Source organism: Hemitrygon akajei, chromosome 26, assembly GCF_048418815.1.
Source record: "Hemitrygon akajei chromosome 26, sHemAka1.3, whole genome shotgun sequence".
NCBI lineage: Eukaryota > Metazoa > Chordata > Chondrichthyes > Myliobatiformes > Dasyatidae > Hemitrygon > Hemitrygon akajei.
Window position 1 is genome coordinate 16,112,161 of NC_133149.1, and position 24,164 is coordinate 16,136,324.

At 39.3% G+C, this 24,164-nt stretch overlaps 1 protein-coding gene across 9 annotated transcripts in view; it reads left to right on the forward strand.

Moving 5' to 3' along the window:
• LOC140716774 (ATP-sensitive inward rectifier potassium channel 1-like) overlaps positions 1–24,164 on the forward strand; it is an 87,153-nt gene that overhangs the window by 14,252 nt on the left and 48,737 nt on the right. The window contains exon 2 of one of the 9 annotated variants that reach the window (XM_073029638.1): positions 1,395–1,542. The exons of 7 other annotated variants lie outside the window; for them this stretch is intronic. The gene's annotated coding sequence lies outside the window, so the exon portion shown is untranslated. Of the gene's footprint in view, positions 1–1,394; positions 1,543–19,453; positions 19,474–24,164 lie in introns of those variants that run through there. One more of the 9 variants, XM_073029640.1, reaches the window with a different exon arrangement.

The window sequence follows — 24,164 nt, forward strand, 5'->3', positions numbered from 1 at the left end:
TTGGAGATTGGCTGGTATGACATGGAAATCAATGAGACATGGCTGAAAGAAGATCATAGTTGGAAGCTTTAGACCATAAGATAGAGGAACAGAATTAGGCCACTTGGCCCATCGAGTCTGCTCTGCCATTTCATCATGGCTGATCCAATTTTCCTCCCAGCCCCAATCTCCTGCCTTCTCCTGTATCCCTTCATGCCCTGACCAATCAAGAATCTATCAACCTCTGCCTTAAATATACATAAAGGCTTGTCCTTAACAGCTTAACATCCAAGAATACACCTTGTATTGAAAGGACAGGCAGATAGGCAGAGGGGGCAGAAGATGCAGAGGGGATAGGGTGGCTCTGTTGGGAAAAAATGAAATCAAATTTTAAGAAAGAGTTGACATAGGATCAGAAGATGTAGAATCCCTGTGGGTGGAGTTAAGAAACTCCAAGGGTAACAAGATCCTGATGGGAGGTATACACAGGCCCCTGAACAGTAGCCAGGATGTGGGATACAAATTTCAACAGGAAATAGAAAAGGGCAATATTATGATAGCCATCGAGAATTTCAATATGCAGGTAGATTGGGAAATTTAGCTTGGTGCTGGATCCCAAGAGAGGGAATTTGTAGAATGCCTACAAGATGGCTTTTTGAGACAGGTTGTAGTTGAGCCCACTAGGGGAAAGCAATTTTGGTTTGTGTGTTGTGTAATGAACCAGATTTGATAGGGAGCTTAAAATTAAAAATAAACCTTGCAAGTCAGCAATATGATAGAATTCACTCTGCAGTTTGAGAGGGAGAAGATAAAGACAGATGTACTTGTTGTGCCTATACAACTATATCAATGAAAATAAAAGCACGCAAGCAGGAGATGATTTAACTGGTGTATTCACATTGCAGGGAGAGAGCACAGATCAATGCACATGCGTAGACAGCAGAACTATGCACATTGGTAAATTATCAGTCCATACTTAGTTCTAAGAGGAGTCCTTGCTCTAAAAGAAATAGATCCATACATTACACTTCCTTCCTCTTTAGATTAATGTAACATAAAACTGTATATGTAACAAAACATTCAATTTCCCTTTAATAAACCATATTCAAGGAAACATGCTTTCACAATAACAGTCCATAACTAACTTCACTCTACTAAAGATCTAGTATTTTGGGTGGCACTCTGTTTCTTTCAGGATAGCACCTTTGGAGCTGTTGAGTGGCATCAGGTTTGGCAGATGTCAAAGAGCGTTCTTTGGTGCAGGGGTCATGTTGTTGATCATCACTGAGAGGTAGGTCCAGTGGCTGTAGTATGTGTCCATCTCGTTGGATTCAGTCAATGCAGGTGCATTCTTCAGCTGAACATCCAGTACTTGGCAACTGGTTGAATTGTTTATTCTGCACTTTCCTCCGTAGATCTGGTTTCAGGAGGTCCATGCGAGATCTCAGATTCCTGTTCGTGAACAACATTGCAGATGTTTGATTTGTCATCGCATGAACAGAGTTCCGATACAGAAAAAGGGAATTGTCCTCCTTGTCCATTGCTTTAATGGACATCTTGAAGGTTTGGATAAATCTTTCAGCTAACCAATTTGTTGCTGGGTGGTGAGGAGCTGACTTGAAATGCCTGATGCCATTCTTTTCATGAACAGTTGGAATTCATCTGATGTGTACTGTGGTCCATTGTCACTCACAATTTGTTCTGGGAAGCCATTTCTGGTGAAGGTAGTCCTCAGAGTGGAGACAGTCTTTGCTGAGGTGGTTGACTTAATTGGTAGAACCTCCGGCCACTACGAATGAACATCCATTGTAAGGAGTCTATAAATGTCCCAGCAAAGTCAATATATACTCTTTGCCATGGTGAGCAGTGGGTGTAACGGTGCCCTTGGGGATGCATTTTGAACTTTTTGACATCACAAACAGCTTTTGGTCAAGTTTTCAATCTGTTTATCTATTCCCGGCCATCACATGTAGCTCCGGGTGAGACTCTTCATCTTGACTGTACCCGGGTGTCCTTTGTGCAGATTCTCTAACACTCTGGTGCACAGTTTAGAGGGAACCACAACACGAGATCCACACATCAGCGTTCTTTGACATACCGACAGTCGGTCTCATCTCGCTGAGAGCTCTGAAAACATGGGGTTACCATGAGCTGGGCATCCTTGCATGGTGATTTCACAGACTTTTGACAATGTTGGGTCATTCCTTGCTTCTCTTTGTATTTCAGAATTTGTTACTGGCAACTGGTCCACCAATGTGGTGTGGAACACTTCTGCTGAGTCATAGAATGAAGATTATTTTTCAGTTGCCAACAGTGGAAGATGTGACAAGCCATCAGCATTGCTGTGCTGTTTAATACTCTTGAACTCTATGTCTTAAGAGTGGGCTCCTAGAAAAAGCGTCCAATGTTGGAACCAGATAGCAGTCATCACTGGGATTTCCTTCCTGGGATTGAAAATAGACACAAGGGGCTGGTGATCTGTCGCTAGCATAAACTTTTATCCATAGAGGTAATGGTAGAACTTCTTTATTCCCCATGCTAGATTAAGGGCCTTTTGGTTGATCTGTATATAGTTGTGTTGTGCTCATCAGTGATCTTGAAGCAAACGCAAGCAGGCTTTCTGATCCATCTTTCATAACGTGCTGCAAAACAGCTCCAACGCCATAAGGAGATGCATTGCATGCCAATCTGATGGACAGGGATGGCTCATAATGGTTGAGCAGTTTATTGGATGTTATTCGTCTCTTTGTTTCTTTGAATGCTCTTTCACATCTTTCTCCCGTCTGCAACAAAGCATTCAATGGGTGCAGCACTGCAGCAATGTTTGGGAGAAACCGGTGTAGTGATTTACAAGGCCCAAATATGACCCAAACTGTGACACATTTTCCTGTTTGGGTCCCTGTAGCATTGCTTCAGTCTTCTCATGTGATTTATGTGAGCCAAGCTTGTCAATAACTTGTTCACAACATGAGGTTACATTCTTGAAAAACTCACATTTCTCTCTTACTCACTCAGCCTGGTAAGCACTTTACCAAGTTTCGAAGATGCTTTTCATCACTTTTGCCAGTCATGATGATGTCATCAAAGTAACATTGTGTTCCTGGGATATCCTGGAGCACTTGGTCCATTGCTCTTTGCCAAATTGCTGGAGCTGATGTGATGCCAAAGGTGAGATGATTATACTGGAACGGTCCCTTGTGAGTGTTGATTGTGAGGAACTTCCTGCTTGACTCCTCCATCTCCATTTGCAGATAGGCTTCTGACAAGTTAGTCTTTCAAAACCTCTCCCCGCCTGGAAAGATGCAGAAGTGTCTTCTATTCATGGCAGGGGATACTGCACAGTACACAACACCCGGCTGATGCTCACCTTGAAACCCCCACATATGCAAATAGCTCCAGTCTTCCCTTCTTGATCATCGGGACAATAGGTGTGGCCCAACCTTGCAGTGAATTCCAGACACCTCCAAGTTCTGAAGTCCAGCATCCACCTAAGGACATAGTGCGTAAGGTATTGGACACGCTTTACGAAATCTTGGTGTTGCTGTTTCATCCAGTTGATTTCTGGCCTTCACACCTCTGAGCTTACCAATCCCCTTCTCAAACACCTCCTTATTAGTATTAAGCAACTGTGCCAGTCTCTGGTTACTGCTACCATTTGGGCTGCCGTTGCCTGTTGATTTCACACTGTGAGCTTTGATTGTGTGCCAGTCTAGTTGGATTTTTCTCAACCATTCATGTACGAAAAGCGTTGGCCCTCCACTTCTCTATACGTATAGCTCTAACTGCTTCACTTGGCCTCAATATAGCACATTCACTTTCAGTTTGCCTTTGGGAGAAACTTTCTCACCTGTGCTCATCACTGAGGTCTTTTCTAATAGTAGCTTAGAAAAAATTCTGTTATAGTCAGCCTCTGAAATCATAGAGGAAGCTGACCCTGTATCCAGCTTCATTTTCAGTTTTACACCAGATACGTCTGTTGTGATCCATATGATTTTGTGATCTGCTTTAGTAATGCTTCGCAGTTCTAGGCATGACAGCTCACCTTTGTCAGACTCTGTGTTGTCTGATCCTGTTTCACATTCGGTAACTTAGTGCATTTTGTCTTTGATACTTCTCACTCTGTGTGGTTGTTCCTCTTTGGTTGTGCTTTTTGTCTGACTTGTGCACTCTCTGTGTGGCATTCTTTGTGACACTTTGCAAACTTTTTCTTTGAACCAACAGTCACTTACATCATCGGAGGATTTGCCACATCGATAACATTTTTGGCTTTTTGCACCATTCAGGGACATTTTGTATTCTAAACTCTTTTTCTGTAGTTCTGACGCATTATTGGCTACAGTCTCTAATGATAGAGACTGTTCAATGCCCGATTTAAGGCTTGGTCTCTTTTTGACAGTAACCTCTTTTGAGTGCGTTGACTATGCATGCTACATACAAGCCTGTCCCTTAATGCACCAGAAAGTCTATCTCTAAAGTCACAGCATTGGGAAAGTTTGCACAGTTCTGCAACATTTTCAGCAAAACTTTCATCCTTTGTTTGGTTCCTTTTGTTAAATCTAAAGCTCTCAGCTATTGCCAGCTGTTTAGGCCTCAAGTGATTTTGTAAAGTTGTAACAATTTCAATGAATGTCTTGCTTGCCGGCTTTTCAGGAGTTGCTAAGTTGTGCAAAAGCCTGGACGTTTTAGCACCTATTAAGCTGAGAAATGTGGATACTTTCTTCTCCTCATCTACATCGTTCGCATTACAATACAGTTCAACCTTCTTGATATATAATTCCCAGTCCTCATTAGCACTATCAAATTTCCTGACTTAGGCCATCGTCACGTTATTTTCACTTTAACTTTGCTGGTTGCGCATCCTTCACTGCGTACTATGCAGTTACTCACGCGTCCTTTGAGAGTGGCTGTGACTACTTTCTCTGTACTGATGAACTCTTTCCTCTCGCTGTCTCCCCATAACTGTTGGTGCAGCTGGTGATATTCGCCAACTTTCAATTTTGTACTCGTCACCAATTTGTTGTGTCTGTACACCTGCATATCAATTAAAATAAAAGCACTGCACATGGGAGATGGCTTTAACTGGTGTATTCACATTGCAGGGAGAAAGGGAGCAATGCTCATGCATAGACAACAGATCAGTGCACATAGGTAAGTTATCAGCCCATATGTAGACATTGCTCATAAAGAAATAGATCCATACATTGCAATACGAGTATTACAGTGGAATTACAGAGGCATGAGAGGTGCCAATTTGGTAAGCGCAGTTATATCCCAAAGATAAAGTATTCTAAAGGGAGGATGAGGCAAACACGGGTGACAAGGGAATAAAAGTCAGCATAAAATCAAAAGAGAGAGGATATAATACAGCAATAATTAGTGGGAAGATAGAGAATTGGGAAGCTTTTAAAAACTAACAGAAGGTAACAAAAACCATTAGGAGTAAAAAGATGGAATATGAAAGGTAAGGTAGCCAAAAAATATCAAAGAAGATACCAATTATTTTTCAGATATTCAGTATAAAGAGGATTCCTTTACCTTAAGCTCCTTCATAAAATCTAGTTGTTGACAACAGCTCATCCACCTTGCATTAATTAGTCCAAGCTCTGCCAAGAGTTCTGCTGTACTCTGACTAAGACATTCTTTTATGCTTTCATGAAAGCAACTTCTCCTTCTGTTAGTTTTTGACACCATCTCCCAATACGCCCTCTAAATGATGCTTCTTCAGCTTAGTCAAGAGTGCAAGTCTCCTGTTTAACAGAGACGCAGACAAACATGGTGCATGCAATAGTCCAGTTACATAGAAAGAAAACACAGAAACATAGAAAACCTACAGCACAATACAGGTCCTTCAGCCCACAATGCTGTGCCGAACATGTACCTACCTTAGAAATTACTTCAGGTTACCCATAGCCCTCTATTTCTCTAAGCTCCATGTACCTATCCAGGGGTCTCTTAAATGACCCTATTGTATCTGCCTCCACCACCGTTGCCAGCAGCCCATTCCGTGCACTCGCCACTCTCTGCAGAAAACACTTACCCCAACATCTCCTCTGTACTTCCAAAAGTTCCAGCACATCCTTTTTCTTAATGTCTACATGCTCAAGCTTTTCAGTCTGCTGTAAGTCATCCCTACAATCGCCAAGATCCTTTTCCGTTGTGAATACTGAAGCAAAGTATTCATTAAGTACCTCCGCTACCTCCTCCGGTTCCATACACACTTTTCCACTGTCACACTTGACAAGTCCTATTCTCTCATGTCTTATTCTCTTGCTTTTCACATACGTAGAATACCTTGGGGTTTTCCTAATCCTGCTCGCCAAGGCCTTCTCATGGCCCCTTCTGGCTCTACTAATTTCATTCTTAAGCTCCTTCCTGCTCGCCTTATAATCTTATAGATCTCTATCATTACCAAGTTTTTTTGAATCTTTTGTAAGCTTTTCTTTTCTTCTTGACTAGATTTACAACAGCTTTTGTACACCATGGTTCTTGTACCCAACCATCCTTTCCCTGTCTCATTGGAACATCCCTGTGCAGAACACCACACAAATATCCCCTGAACATTTGCCACATTTCTGCCATATATTTCCCTGAGAACAATTTATGCATCTGTTCCCAATTTTTGCTTCCATGTTCCTGCCTGATAGCTTCATATTTCTCCTTACTCCAATTAAACGCTTTCCTATCTTGTCTGCTCCTATCCCTCTCCAATGCTATGACAAAGGAGATAGAACTGTGATCACTGTCTCCAAAATGCATTCCCACTGAGAGACCTGACACCTGACCGGGTTGATTTCTCAACACCCGATCAATTACAGCCTCTCCTCTTGTAGGCTTATCTACATACTGTGTCAAGAAACCTTCCTGAACACACCTAACAAACTTCACCCCATCTTAACCCCTCATTCTAGGGAGATGTCAATCGATAGTTGGGAAATTAAAATCCCCCATCATGACAACCCTGTTATTACTGCACCGTTCCAGAATCTGTTTCTCTATCTGCTCCTCGATCTCCCTATTACTATTGAGTGGGTGGTCTATGAAAACACCGAATAGAGTCATTGACCTCTTCCTGTTTCTAACTTCCACCCACAGAGACTCAGTAGACAATCTCTCCATGACTTAATCCTTTTCTGCAGTCGTGACATTATCTCTGATCAGCAGTGCCACACCCCCACCTCTTTTGCCTCCCTCCCTGTCCTTTCTGAAACATCTAAAGTCTGGCACTTGAAGTAACCATTCCTGCCCCTGAGCCATCCAAGTCTCCGTAAAGGCCACAACATCATAGCTCCATGTACTGATCCACACTCTAAGCTCATCCACTTTGTTCATAATAATCCTTGCATTAAAATAGACACCTCTCAAACCATTAGTCTGAGTGCATCCCTTCCCTATCACCTGCCTATCCTCCCTCTCATACTGCCTACAAGCTTTCTGTCTTCCTCCGTCTCTTCAATTCTTCCCACCCCCCAGCAATTCTAGTTTAAATTCTCCCCAATAGCTTTTGCAAACCTCCCTGTCAGGATATTGGTCCCCCTCGGATTCAAGTGCAACCCGTCCTTTTTGTACAGGTCACACCTGCCCTAAGAGGTCCCAATGATCCAGAAATCTGAGTCCCTGCCCCCTGCTCCAATCCCTCAGCCACACATTTATCCTCCAACTCACTCTATTCCTATACTCACTGTCACGTGGCACAGGCAGTAATCCCAACATTACTACTGGTCAGTATTACTGTTCCTTGCCACTGTGACTTGTTCTATCATGTTTTCTCATAGGTTCACCGGGCAACCAGAAGCAGGGGAGGGATAAATTCTTATCATGGACTGAGAGGCAGGATGAGAATGTTAACTTAGGCTGGATATCAGAGACTAAGACGAGAATGAAGGATATAAGAGACTGCAGGTGCTAGAGCCAAACAGAAAATTGTGGGAAAACTCAAAATGGGATGGCCAATATTTCAAGTTGAGATCCTGCATCAGGACTGGGAGTGTGGAGACAACATACAGTACTGTGCAAAAGTATTAGGCACATGTTAAAAAAATCTGTAAAGCAAAGATGCTTTCAAAAATAATGAAAAGTTACTAAATATCAAAAATTTTACTATATAGAACAGTGAACAGTAAAAAAAAAGTAAATCAAATCAATATTTGGTGTGATCACACCTTGCCTTTAAAATTGCATTAATTCTCTTAGACACATTGTCGTGCAGTTTTAGAAGAAAATAAAACTGGTATGCTGTTCCAAGCATCTTAGTGAACTTGCCACAGTTCTTCTGCAGACTTTGGCCATCTCTCCAGGTAACCTCAGACAGCATCCAAAATGTAGAGAAAAGGGCTCTGTGGAGGCCATACCATCTGTTGCAGAACTCCCTGCTCTTTTCACATCATTCTTTGACCTTGGCCATGTGTGTTGGGGTTATCGTTTTGTTGCAGAATGAAGTTGGGATTGATCAGACACATCCACCTTGGTATTGTGTGATGAATGAGAATCTGCTTTACTTCTCAACATTGAGGATTCCATTAATTCTGAACAGATCACCAACTCCATTTGTAGAAATGTAGCCTCAAACCTGTAGGGAACCTCTGCCGTGCTTCACTGTTGGCTGCAGACACTCACCCTTGTGGCACTCTCCAGCTCTTCTATAGCCAAACTGCCTCCTGTTTGAGACAAAAATTTTAAATTTTGACTCATCAGTCCAGAGTACTTGCTGCCTTTGTTCAGCACCCCAGTCCTTGTGTTTTTGTGCGTAGGTGAGTCCCTTGGTTTTGTTTCAACTTCGAAGGAATTTTTTTTGGCAGTAACTCTTCCATGTAGATCACTTCTAACAAGACTTCTCTGGACTGTAAAAGGGTGTACTTGGGTTCCAGTGGTTTCTGTGAGGTGAAGGTGATAGCAGTGCTAGACTTCTTCCAATTTAGAAGGGACATCAGTGTGATGCATCTCTCATCTGATGTACTCAGTTTCTGTGGCCGACCATAGTGTTTCTGGTCCTCAGCCTTTCCCATTTCTTTGTGCTTCTTCAGTTCTTCAGAAGAGCTTGGACAGCACATCTTGAAACTCCTGTCTGTCATAAAAATTTCTGCTTGGGAAAGATTTTGCTAATGCAGAATAACCACCTTGTGTCTTGTTGCTTTGCTCACTTTTGCCATGGTGATGACTTAAAGTTAAACTATCACATCTGCCACACCCTCACCTTTTAGTTTGATTGTCCTTTGCCGACTTTGATTCCTTCCACACCTGTTTCTGTTTCAGTTAATCGGTTTCGTTCATCAGCTTATTATGTTATTTATCATTCATTGTTATCTTTGTTCAATTATGCACTGAGCTGTGTACCCCCAAGGTGATCCAGTTTATATTTGAAAAGTTGTTTATTACTTAATACGTTACTTTCTTTAACAAAATATACATTTTTCTCTGTAATATTTAATTTTTTTGGGAAATGAATCTTTGGAAATCTAGAATTTGTTATTTTCTACTGACACACTAATGCAGAATAAATATTTAAAACAAAAGTTATACTAAAAAAAACTAGGGTGCCTAAGACTTTTGCACAGTACTGTAGCTGGTAAAAAGAGGAGAGTATTCTCATTAACTGAGGAAAGCATCAATAAAGTGTCAATAAATACCTCAGAATTGGGGTGAGGCAGGGAGAAGGTTCTAAGTACTTTCAGGAACAACAGAAGCCCAAAGTATTTCTGCACTCAGGTGTTGACTGCTAGCAGTGTGAAAAGACTTGATCAATCGGCTTTCACAACAGGTACAATGTGTCCCCGCAAAAGCTAGACGCTCTTTGCTCAGCACGTCCTGCCCTTCTTCCAGCCATTATACAGCTATGGTGTCTAGCTGCCCTCAGTTCAGCCTACACAGACTAGCACTCTTGAAAATTTGGAACAGGAGGAGGTTGAACAGCTCTTTCAACAATGCCATTCATTTACTTTGCTAGCAATGCCACATTATTATAACTGGTCCCTAATCACCGCTGAAACTGAGGAAGAAGTTAAAGGTCAACCACATTGGTCTGCAGTCACGCGAAGGACAGATCAGGTAAAGACAGTAGATTTTCCCCCATTAAGGGCACTAGCAAATAGAAGAGTCTGTACAACAAAATGTAGGTAGGTTCATGATTACCAAAACTGAAATGAGCATATTTTTAGAATTTTCCATTACTATTTCTAATAGCTTTGTCCACCCATTTTAGGATTATTTGTAGTTTTGGATATACAATTCACTATTTCTTCATTTTTCTCCTTTATATGGAAAATGTGACTTAGCACAACCAAATTTGGAAAACCATAAGATATTGGAGCAGAATTAGGCCATTTGGCCTGTTGAGTCTGCTCCACCGTTTCATCATGGCTGATTTATTATCCTTCTCAACCCCATTCTCCTGTATTCTCCCCTTAACCTTTGACACCCTGACTAAACAAGAACATATCAACCTCTGCTTTAAATATACCCAATGACTTGGCCTCCACAGCTGTCTCTGGCAATGTTTTCCACAGATTCACTGCCATCTGATTGTAGAAATTCCTCCTCATCTCTGTCCTAAATGGATGTCCCTCTATTCGGAGATTATGCCCTCTGGTCCTAGACTCACCCACTATAGGAAACATCCTCTCCACATCCACTTTATCTTGGTCTTTCAATATTTGATAGGTTTCAATGAGATCCACTTTCATACTTCTAAAACTTCAACAAGTACAAGCTCAAAGCCTTCCTCATACATAAATCCTTTCACTCCCAGAATCATTCTTGTGAACCTCCTCTGGACCCTCTCCAATGCCAGCACATCTTTTCTTAGATAAGGGGCGCAAAACTGCTCACAATACTTCAGGAGAGGTCTGATGAATGCCTTATAGACCCTCAGCATCACTTTTATATTCTAGCCCTCTCGATATGAATGCTGACATTCCATTTGCCTTCCTCACCACTGACTCAACCTGCAAATTAAACTAGGGAATCCAGCAAAAGACTCCCAAGTCCCTTTGCACCTTTGATTTATGAATTTGCTCCCTGATTAGAAAGTAGTCAATGCCTTTATCCCTTCTACCAAAGTGCATGACCATATAATTTCCTACTTTATATTTCATCTGCTCATTCTTCTAATCTGCCTAAGTCCTTCCTCAGACTCCCTGTTTCCTCAACATTACCTGCCCCTTCCCCCCATATGTCTTTGTATTGTCTGCAAACTTGGCAATAAAGCCATCAAGTCCATCATCCAAATCATTGACGTTTAACATAAAAAGAAGCAGTCCTAACAATGACCTCTGCAGAACACCATTATTCACTGGCAGCCAACCAGAAAAGGTCCCTTTTATACCCACTCTGTGCCACCTGCCGGTCAGCCAATCTTCTGTCCAGGTTGATATCTTTCCTGTAATACCATGGGCTCTTATCCTGTTTAGCAGCTTCATGTGTGGCACCTAGTCATAGGCCTTTTGAAAATCCAAATAAACAACATCCACTGACTCTCCTTTGTCAATACTGCCTGTTACTTCCTCAAAGAATTGCACCAGATTTGCCAGGCAAAATTCCTTCTTAAAGAAACCATGCTGATTTGGCCTATTTTATCATGTCCCTCTAAGTACTCCAAAACCTCAGCCTTAATAATGGGCTCTAGCATCTTCCCAACCACTGAGGTCAGACTAAATAGGCATCCGTTAGTCTCGAGAGACCATGGATTTGCGCCTTGGAAGGTTTCCAGAGTGCTGGCCTAGGCAGGGTTGTATGGGAGACTGACAGTTGCCCATGCTGCAAGTCTCCCCTCTCCACGCCACCGATGTTGTCCAAGGGAAGGGCAAGGGCCGATACAGCTTGGCACCGGTGTCATCGCAGAGCAGTGTGTGGTTAAGTACTTTGCTCAAGGACACAAACACGCTGTCTTAGCTGAGGCTCAAACTAGTGACCTTCAGATCACTAGACCAATGCATTAACCACTTGGCCACACGCCAACACTAACTGGTTTATAATTTCCTTTCTTCTGCCTCACTCCCTTTTTATTGAGTGGAGTGACATTTGGAATTTTCCAGAGCTCCAGAACCATTCCAGAATCTAGTGATTCTTGAAAGATCATTACTAAAGCTTCCACAATCTCTTCAGCTACCTCTTTCAGAACCCCGGGGGTATAGTCCATCTGGTCCAGGTGACTTATCAACCTCCAGACATTCTTTTCTCCATACTGTCTTCCAGATCAAACCCATGGCACATGATTTTTTTTTCAATCCAGTCATTGTAATTCTTGTTTGTAAACACTTGAGGACCTTCATCAAATTCATATATCTCTGGAAGTCTTTTTAAAGATCATTCATGGAATCCTTGTGTTACCATTTTCAACACTTACTCAAAATTATCAATGAGATTAGTCAGGCTTGGCCTGCCCTTCATAAATCCACACTGCCTCTCCCTCATCAGAGAATATCTCGTCCATTTCTTCAGCAACTCTGGCTCAGATGACGGATCTGTCTAATTTCTCTCAGTTTTGTCTGCCTTGCTCATCTGAAGAATGGACTGACATTGTCCATTAATAATGGAAAACTGCAATGAGCTGCAATTTACTCTTTCAAAGGAAACTTGAGAGCTTTGGAAAGTTACAATAAATATACCAACAATTCTCCACTGCCATTTCCTTTAATGGTTCCTTTATTCTGTATGTTACTTTTTTTTCCTCTTTCAATATTTTTATTAATGTATACAAGAATATATAACAAATACAGAGTGTATATATATATAAAAAATTACTAACAGAATACAGACAATAGAAAAATTGAACTGTATAGGACTGAGTAACATATGTGTATATAGTACTCCGGTAATGATTACTAATACTGCAAATTTATAAAGACTATACATTAGGAATTTTATATATATATATATATATATCTAAAAAAAATCTAGCCCCTACCAAGAAAGCCAATGGGTAAGAACAAGGAAAAAAATATTTTTTAAAAAAGTGTCGCTAAATTGTTAACAAAGAATAACATAATTAATAACATCTACATAGAAAATAAACCTTTCACTAGTTAGAGTAGTAGTTCATAAAAGGACCCCATGTCGTATAAAAGTACTGTACTGAATTAGAAATAGAACACCGAATCTTCTCCAAACTAAGATGAGTCGTAATGTCTTCGAACCACTGCATATGAGTAGGGGAGGCTGCTTCTTTCCATTTAAGCAAAATCCGTCTTCTCGCCATAAGTGAGATAAAAGCTAGAACATACAAGTCTGAGGGAGTTAAAGTTATATCTTGAGTTCCAAGAATACCAAAGAGAGCAGTAAGAGGATTAGGTTCAAAGTTAGTGTTAAAAACTTGAAAAAAAGTAGAAAATACATCTTTCCAAAATGTTTCTAAGCTGGGACATAACCAAAACATATGAATTAATGAAGCATGGCTGAATTACATTTGTCACAAGTTGGAGAGATATCAGAATAAAAACGGGATAATTTCTCTTTAGACAAATAGGCTCTATGTACCACTTTAAATTGTACCAAAGAATGACGAGCGCAAAAAGATGACTTATTCACTAATTTCAAAATGGCATTCCAATCTTCATCAGAGATTTGCATATTCAGATCATGCTCCCAAGCTTGCCTAATATTATGTAAAGAAAGCTGCTTAAACATAAGCAGTTTATTATATATATTAGAGATTGATCCATTAAAAAAAAGGTTTCAAATTCAAAATATCATCTAAGAGACTCTTATCTGAACTTGAAGGAAAGGTAGCCAATTGAGAATGCAGAAAATCTCTAATTTGAAGGTAACCATAAAAATAAGTTTGGGGTAAACCAAATTTGATGAACAACTGCTCAAATGACGTTAAGTTCCCATCAACAAATAAATCCAAAAATTGTCGAATACCCAATCTATTCCATTCTATAAAAACTTTATCAGTAGCAGAGGGTAGAAAAAAAGTAATTACAAAGAATGGGACTAGAAAGGGAAAAATGAGACAAACCAAAAAACTTCCTAAATTACGAACAGATTCTCAAAGTATGTTTAAGAACTGGGTTATCAGTAATTTTACTGAAGGGTAAAGGAAGAGAAGATCCAAGAAGAGAAATAATTGAGGCATTTTTAACCGATTGAGCTTCTAGTAAAGTCCATGGTAGACAGTCGTCCCTCTTGATATAATATGACCAGAATGTGATATTCCTTATATTAGTTGCTCAGTAATAGAATCTGAAATTAGGTAAAGCTAGACTACCATCTTTATTTTTCCTTTGAAGAAAGACTTTGTTCAGCCGGGGTTGTTTATTATTCCATATGTAAGAAGAGAGAATTGAGTCCAAAGAGTAAAAAAAAAACTCTTCAAAATAAAAATAGGCAATGCTTGGAAAAGATATAAGAATTTAGGTAACACATTTATTTTAATAGAATTAATACGGCCTAACAAGGATAAAGAAAGAGGAGACCATTTACTAAATAGCCTTTTAAGGTAACTCAGTAGTGGAATAAAATTAGCTTTATACAAATGTTTAAAATTTTTAGTAATAGTTATTCCAAGATAAGTAAACTGATTAGTCATAATTTTAAATGGAAGACTGGTGTTTATTGGTATCAGGTTGTTTAAAGGAAATAATTCGCTTTTATATAAATTCACCTTATAACCTGAGAATCGACTAAATTGAGAGAATAAAGAAAGAGTGGAAGCTAAGGAGTCATTCACATTGGAAATAAAAAGTAAAATATCGTCTGCGTATAAAGAAATTTTATGAACAGTATTACCTCGGGTGATACCTGTAATATCCTTGGAATTACGGAGTGCTATGACCAGAGGTTCTATAGCCAAAGCAAACAACAGAGGACTAAGGGGACAGCCTTGTCTAGTACCTCGATATAGGTTAAATGGTTTAGAGAGTTGAGAATTAGTAAGAACCTGAGCTGTAGGTGAGAGTTTAACCCAACGAATAAAATTCTGAAAATTTTGAAATTCTTAGTTTTAATGTAAAAGGTCTCAATACTCATTTGAAATGTAATAAGATCTTTGCCTATATAAAAAAACTTAAAGCTCGAATTTTCTTCCTCCAAGAGACTCATCTTCAACATGAAGACACTTTATGTTTCTTTACTAAATGGAAGGGAATGCAATTTCATTCCTCATTTCAAGTCAAATCACGAGGGGTCTCTATTTTTATAGATGATAAGATCCCTTTTGCTGTACATGACGTAATTTCTGATAAAAATGGTCGCTCAGGAAGTCTAGAGAATAAACCAATTGTATTTGCCAATTTATATGCCCCTAATATAGACGATCCTATTTTTTTCAACATTTTATCTCCCTTCTTCCTGATTTAAATCGTTATTCCTTAATTATGGGGGGAGATTTTAACTTTTGTTTAGATTCATTATTAGACCATTCTCACCATAAAAACTCTGCTCTTAATAAATCAGTTTCGCTTTTTTAATTCTTTTTTGAAAGAGTGTAATATTGTGGATGTTTGGCATTTTCTTTACCCACAGAGAAAGGAATACTCGTTCTTCTTGCATGTCCATCATACTTACTCTGGAATTGATTACTTTTTTATTGATAGACACATGATGTCTTCAGTTAAATCCTGTGAATATAAAGAGATCGCATTGTCTGATCATGCTCCTGTTCTTCTTGTGTTAGCTTTACCTGTTAGATCTACAATAAATAGAACCTGGCGCTTTAACCCAACCTTATTATCAGATAAAGATTTTTTAGACTTTTTGGAGAAGCAAATTAATTATTTTTATTTCAGGAGAATATCCAGGAAGAGACTTCTATCTTGATTGTTTGGGAGGCCTTCAAAGCCTATATTCGAGGACAAATTATCTCTTATTCCTCTAGTGTTAAGAAAAAAAGCTGATGGAGAAAGAGATGCATTAGCACAGAAATTGAAAGCTTTGGATTTAAAGTATGCTACCTCCCATGACCCACATATATGTTGAAACTAAGGCTAAATATGACTGTCTTTTGACATATCCAGTTGAAAAAATCCTGCTAAGTAATAAAAGTCAATTTTATATAAATGGAGACAGATCAAGTAAATTATTAGCCAATCAATTAAAGTCTTCAATAGTTATCAGGCAAATTACAGAGATTGTTAAGATTGATGGCTTCAAGACTTTGGATCTCTCTGAAATTAATGATACTTTTAGAGAATTTTATTCAAGGCTTTATAGTTCTGATTCCTTTCTGGATGACACAGAAATGCACAGTTTCTTTAGTAAAATTGATATTCTAGTTCTTTCTAATCCTACCTTGTCCCAACTTGATCAACCCATTTCATGTGCCGAAATTGCCGAAGCTATTGCGGCTCTTCACTCTGGTAAAACTCCAGGACCAGACGGTTTTCCTTGTGAATTTTATAAAACCTTTTCTAAACTACTTATACCTCAATTATCCGCTGTTTTTTCTGAATCTTTTAAATTAGGTAAACTTCCGCAATCCTTTTATCAAGCAACTATTTCGCTTATTTTGAAGAAAGATAAAAATCCTGCTGAATGTTCCTCCTATAGACCAATCTCCTTACTTAATGTAGATACTAAAATTCTGTCTAAAATTTTAGCCCACAGGCTTGAAAATATTTTACCGTTCATTATACGAGAGGATCAGACTGGATTTATTAAAAACCACTATTCATATTTGAACATTCAGTTTTTATTAAATGTGATGTATTCCCCCTCTAACAAGGTTTCAGAATGTATATTATCTTTAGACGCAGAGAAAGCCTTCGATAGAATGGAATGGAATTATCTATTCAAGACTTCAGAAAAATTTAAATGTTACTTTTTTTCATTATGATAAATTAAATTTGTTCCCTTTTTTTGATTTATATTTTGGTTCTCTTTGGGAGGTAATGTTAAGGGGAGGTGAAGAGTTAGAAATAGAGAAAAGGCAGACAGAAAGTCTGGATTGATTTCTTTTGCTGAGGTGAAGCTTCCTGATAAAGTTAGTTTAGGGTACATTAGTTATAATGTATGAGCTTATATTTCACTCTTCGTGAGGGATCCAGACTTGGGGACAGGGGTAATGTTTGAGAGCGACCACTGTTCTGGTTTGTCGCCTTTCAAAGTGCCATATTACATATGTCCAGCAAGATGTCATCCAGGTCACAGTTCTTCAGGACATCTGATGGTATCCCATCTGGTCCAGCGCTCCTGCCCTGTTTGAGTGCATATTTGGCCGCCTTCAGTTCCTCAATAGTAAATGGGCCGTCATAGAAGCCTACTTGCGTTAGTATCGTGGATATGTCCTCTTCTTCCTCCGTGATCGTTGGAGGGCTTCCCAGCAGGTTCTTGAAGTGGGTAAACCATGTTTGGACATGGTCCTCCGGACATTATCCTTATCCCCAAGTCTGGATCCCTCACGAAGACAGATAACTTCCACGGTATCAGCTTGACCTGCATCTTAGCAAAGCTATACAATCGGATGATCTTGAACAGGATTCATACTGCCATTGACCCTAAACTAAGATTCAATCAGAATGGTTTTCAGCAGAAGCGCACAACAGTAATACAAATACTTGCTCTCCGTAGAATCATCGAGGAAGTCAAGCAGAACAACCTCCCAGCCGTGCTTACTTTCATCGATTTTTGCAAAGATTTTGACTCCATTCACCGAGGTAAAATGTTGAAGATCCTGAAAGCTTACGGAGTTCCAGACCATCTACTGAGAGCAACAGAGTCCAGCTATACCAAGACCATGGTGAAAGTTATATCACCAGATGGAGAAACAGCAGCGTTCGAGCTCCTAGCTGGTGTGCTGCAAGGAGACACCCTGGTACCCTACACCTTTATAATCGTCCTTGATTACGCTCTACGTCAAGCTACCAAAGATCATGACAAGCTTGGTTTTACCATAAAACCAGGACAAACCAAAAGGGTCAGACCAGTTATGCTCACAGATCTCGATTTTGCAGATGACATAGTCCTGCTCTCTGACCAGATGGAGGAAGCACAGCAGCTACTGACAAAAGTGGAAATTGAGTGCAATAAAGTTGGACTTCACCTAAATGCTAAAAAGACAGATTACATGGCATTCAACTGCAACGAAGGTACTCTCAAGACCATAAAGAATGATATCATTAAGAAAGTCTTAGACTTCAAGTACCTTGGGTCAAGAGTGATGAGTTCAGAGAAGGACTTAAAGATACAGAAGGCGCTGGCGTGGAGGGCTATGACCGACATGAAGGAAATCTGGAGGTTGAACCTGACCAGAGGGCTCAAAAAGAGGATCTTCATAGCAGTCATAGAGTCCATTCTCATGTACGGATGTGAGGCGTGGACACTCACCAGGACCATGAGAAACACTAGATGGTTGCTATACATGAATGCTCCAGATGGCTCTTGACGTGAGTTGGCAACAGCACGTGACGGAAGTTGAGCTCTATGACAACCTACTGATGCTCACCACTAAAATCCAGGCAAGAAGACTGCAACTAGCAGGGCACTGTCTACGCCACCCTGAGCTACTTGCCAGCCTAGTCATCACATGGGAGCCCAAGCATGGGAGGGTGAACCCTGGGCGCCCTCCCAAGACTATGGTCAACACACTCCTAGAAGACAGCAGTGCGGCTAATGTAGATGAACTGAACACACTGATGAGGGAGAGAGAGGAGTGGAGAGTCCGTCATCGTGCCCGACGCCGGCCCCCTAGGCCTGAGTCGACGTAGTAGTAGTAGTTATATTTCACCTCTGCTTAGATGTTATGAATATCAGAAATTTGGGCATGTTGTGTCAGTATGTCGGGGGGAACTAAGGTGTAATAGGTGTGGTAGGGAGCATAAATATGAAGATTGTGAAGGTGTAAAGTTAAATTGTTGCAATTGTTGAAGAGAACATAGTGCAGCTTATAGAGGATGCGAAGTGCTTAAGAAAGCAGCTGCAGTTCAACAGATTAAAGTACAGTTGGGTGTATCTTATGCAGAGGCTGTGCAAAAAGTTAAACAGAATGTTGATAAAGTATTACCAGTCAGCGAACAGACTGTGAAATCAGTGGATATATGTCAGCATCACTGTTCTCTTAGTAAAGATACTTGTGGATAAAATGAAGTTTGTGATGTTTATAAAAGATGTGGTGAATTGTACTGCTCAGACATCTAGTTGTACTGAGAAAATTAAAGTTATTGTGAAAGCTGCAGAGAAGTATCTTGGTATAACTAGTGTTATGTGGTAAGCTGTAAATGAAGCTCTGATGGATGGGGTATCTTGTATCCCAGTCTACTTGTGAAAGTACATAATGGGTACTGTATAAGAATATTGCAGTGGAATGTGAGAAGCCTGATTTCTAATGGTCAAGATGTTAAGAAGTTTATTTCTGATTTGTCAAATCATCCCAATGTTACATGTATTCAGGAAACCCAGCTGTTAGCACATTTAAATTTTTTTTGCATGATTATGTTGTTATTAGGTGTGATAGGTTATTTGGTAAAGGGGGTGGTGTTACCAGTTTTATAAGGAAAGGGGTAGGTTATAGAGCTGTGAATGTGAATGAAACATATGAGGCACTTGTGAGAGTGTTTGATTCAACAGGTAGGGGTATTAAAGTGGTTAATTTTTACAGTCCTTGTGGAAAACTTTCTATTGATTTTTTTTGATAGCACATGTAGCTCTAGCTCACTAAGAGTTTTATGGTGCGGGGGTTTTAATGCACGTAGTTCTCTGCGGGGTCGTTCGTGAACTGATGGTAATGGTTTGATTGTGGAAGAATTTTTAGATATTTCTCTTCATGTGTGACTTAATGATGAGAGGGGTACGAGATTTAATGTTCATAATAGTTCTGAAATGGCTAAGATTTAACTTTAGTTTCGAACATACTGGTTGGAGTGGGTATGTGGAGTGTTATAAGTGATGAAACATTGGGGAGTGATTATTTTCCTCTATTTATAAGCTTTGTTTGCATTTATATAGGGGACAGGAGGCTACTTCTAAAAGGTGAAAGTTTGGTAAAGCAAATTGGGAGAAGTTTAAGGTTTTATGTGATGAATGTCTGTCTGGGCTGAATGTTGAGGATTTCTGCAATGAAAGGTTATGTCACATTATTCATTAAACTGCATTGGAAGTGATTCTTATTAAAAGGGACATTAATAAGAGAAAAGCTGTACTATGGTGGACTGAGGTGTGTGCAGAGGCAATTGGGGAGAGAAATGAGGCGTTTAGGAAAGTTAAGAAGTATCACAGTCCAAGTGAACTTATTAAGTATAAAAGGGCATAGGCCATGGTCAGAAAGTGCTGATGATTGCGACAAAGCTGTACTGGAGGTCATAGTGTTATAATATTGGAAAGGATATTAAACTTGCAGATGTTTGAGAAGATGGGGTGGGGAATTCATAGGGATAATAATATTCCAATATTGATTGCGGGAGGTAAAACTATTGCTACTGAAATAGAGAAGGTTGAGTTACTGGCTCGATCATTTACTGCAATTCATAATCAAGATAATGTAAGTGAAGATTAAACAATGGAGGGTTTGAAGTGAATACCCTGATGGGTTGGAAGTCAGCTGTAGCAGTGATGGTATCACTGATGTAGAGTTTTCTTTGTGTGAATTTAAAGAGGTTATTATTAATGCAGGCCAGACATCTCCAGGAAAGGATGATATATGTTATTGTATGATTAGACATATGATTGACAACTATCTTGAGATAATATTAAAAAATTTTAATTATATTTGGAGGTTAGGCCATCTTGCTTCCTCATGGAAAATCACCGAAGTAGTGCCTATTTTAAAACCTGGAAACCCCTCGTATCCTTCTAGATATAGACCAACATCATTAATGTCTTCTTTATGTAAACTTATGGTAATAGAGTGTTTGAATTAGATTTTGGAAAAGAGAGGTGATAAAGCATTTTATCAGAGTGGATTTTGGAAGGGTTGAACGATATTGGATTCAGTTTTATGATTGAAAGATATTAGGAAAGCACAGGTAAATAAAGAGGTTGTAATAGCGTATTTTTTGATATAGAAAAAGCATATGATATGTTATGAAGGGAAGGACTTTTGATTAAACTATGGAAATTAGGAGTGAGGGGAAGATCGTACACTTTTTTTGTTTTTTTTATTTGGATGGTCTATGCAAGTAAGGGTGGGCAAGATGTATTCGGATTTTTATGAGACAGAGAATGGGACCCCACAAGGCAGTATTTGTATCTCTTTATTATTTAATATTATGGCTAATGATTTTTTTTCTGAGATAGGTACTGGGGTGGGTAAATTACTATATGCAGATGAAGGAGCTTTTGGATCAGAGGTAGAAATTTCTATTACACTGTATATAGGACACAATTAGCAATAAATGTTGAACAAAAGGCAAATAGATGAGGATTTAAGCTTTCAGTAGCTAAAATACAAGTTATGTGATTTACAAATAGGATTAATAAACCTGCACTTGATTTGAAATTCTATGGACAAACTCTTGAAGTGTTGGTAAGATTTCTAGGTATGTGGATGGATAATAAGCTGTGATGGAAGTACCATATCAGTAAAATAATTGATAAATATAATGGAGCATTAAATATTCTCAATTATTTTACTTTTGTGGGCATTCTCGGGGTACTGCACGAAAATCTCTCTTGACCATTTATATTTGTTTAATTAGATCTGTTCTTGATTATGGCTGTGTGGCTTATGGATCAGCTTCATCTTCAACTTTAAAGTGTTTGGATGTGATACAAGCTCAGGCTTTGAGATTGTGTTGTGGTGCATTAAGGTTGGCTTTACTGGTTGAAATGGGAAATCACCTTTACAGTTGTGGAGGTTGAAGTTGATATTAACATACTGGAATAATTTGAGGGGGCAAAGAAATTATCATCCTGTTTAAGGTGTGTTGGAACACCATTGGGAACATGACAAAAAGAAGTCTAAAGCTTTGGGTAGCTGGGTTCTTATCATGCTGGGAATATGGGTTTGTCGGATCATGCAGTATGTCCCACTGTAGGTTTCTCAGTAACCCCACCTAGTTTTTTCCAATGACTTCAGTTGATTTTAGGTTACATGATTTAATAAAGTCTAAGGATTCTGTTATGCCCAAGAGTCTGTTGGTTCATCAATATATGTAGTAATGAAAATTATTATGGTACGTTAACCAGTTTTACAAATCAGAAGATAATTTAACTGGGAATGTTGGTGTGGCTGTTTTGTGCCTGAATTACAGGTAACAATAAAGTATCAGTATATGCAGCAGAATTGGTTGCCGTGATTTTTAGGCTGAGAGTGGGTGGAGGAAATTTGTCCATGTAAAGTTGTAATTTGTTCAGATTCCTTTTGAGTTTAAAATAGGTCATTCTAGCAGTAGGTAGATTTACTGTTTGAAGCTTATTAAACATTATTTTGTATACAAAGTATCGGTTTACATGTTTTCTTCTTATGGGTCCCTGCATAAGAGGTGTTGAGGCGCTGAGAAAGCTGTTAGAAGTTCAACAGTGGATATAGACCTTCCACTTAACAAATCAGAAGCTAAGTTCTTTAGTATGGTTAAGAATGAGGGGCTTATGGAAAGACCTGTGGGATAATGGGCATAAGGGGTGACACCTTTACAGAATACATAAAACTGTTGGATTGATGTGAGAAGGGGATAAAACAAGAAGGGAAGGAATTATATTGACACGACTTAGAGTTGGGCATACTATGCTTAATTATTCCTTATACGGCATCTTGTTGGAAAACATCATTCACGGATGTGTAGATTTTGTCATCATTATGAAACACTTGAACACATTCTTTTACAATGTGAAGCAGGTGAGGTTGGAAGAAAGCAAATGCAGGCTGCACTACTATCTTTGGGGGTTGACAGTTTTCAATTAAAAATTTTACGAAGTTATGGAAGTGATTTTAATTTAATTCACAATATTGTCTTTCATTATTTAAAATCTATAGGGCTTTTTGGGGTAATTTAGTTGATAAAGAACTAGTTGGGATTTTATTTCCCAACTCTCTACACCACACTCCAGTCCAGTTGGTGGTGGTAATGTACCTTTAAGTTGGATCTTTTAATGTACCATTAAAAGTTAGAGGAACAAGAGGTTCAGTTGTGACAGAAGTGGCGGTTTGGCATAATCTGACTGGGTTGGGATGGCAGGTAGTCATGGTGGAATGGATGTAAAGGACTATGAGGAGTGGAATAAAGTGCAGACAGGGAAAATAAAATGAGAAATAAATGAGAAAATTATAAATGTAGAGAACAACCTTCAACTTGAAGGAAGGTGATAAGAGGAGTTTTTTCGTAATGTTTAAGTTTAAACAAGGGTGTGACTTAAATGTATTGAGTCCAATAGTACTGACTAGCAATCTAAACAACATCATCGGATTTAAAATGGCCTGATGATGCCCCGTGACTACTTCTCGGCAGCAAAATATAAAACAAAAAGAGGCAAGTGGAGATGGGAGTGAGGAAAGTCCCAATAGTTGACTGATTTTAAGTGCCAGGCCAAATTGGGAAGGTTGGGTACAGGCCGAATTGTGGCAGCGGGATCCAGGCCCCAGAGCGGTCTGGAACGACCCAATGTTGGGACAATTTAAGTGCTGGGCCAGATTGAAAAGATTAGGGTGTTGGTGTAACAAGGGCTGATTCTGCCTGGTTCTGCTTGCTGTTCTGAAACTTCTACTCAGCTCTGTGCTGAACTGAGGCTGTGGCCTGCTCCAGCTGTAGTGATGTCTGGCTTTGTGTCTTTCGTGAGACTTCAATTCTGAATGTTATTTGCTTACTTTTATTGTTTGCACGTTTTCCCTCTCTGTATTTTCCCTCTCTGTGTTTGACTTTTTTTTAATGGTTTCATTTGGTGTTTCTTTGTTTTGTGACTGCCTGTAAAGAGGCAAATCTCAAGGTTGTATGATGTATACATACTTTGACAATAAATGTACTTTGAACTTTTAACTTTGAGAAACAAGTATGGCAAAGACTGTGCGTGATGGATCACTGTTGGTTGTTTGTAAAAATTTGGAACAGATGGACAAAGCAATGAAGGTACTAATTGGCAAAAAAAGGTGATAGAAAAGAGAATGTCAGGGGAAAAATAGTGTTAAAAGGGTGATAATGGGAAGACCAATTGGAGAAAACTTAGGCTATGTCCACACTACACCGGATAAATCCGTAACTGAAGCTTTCTCTCTTCGTTTTTACCCTCCGTGCACAGTAAAGTAGTGTTTTCATCCCACAAATCCAGAGCTTTTCAGAAACGCTCTCCAGGGTGTGTAATTTTGAAAACACCGCTTGGGCAGATCAGTG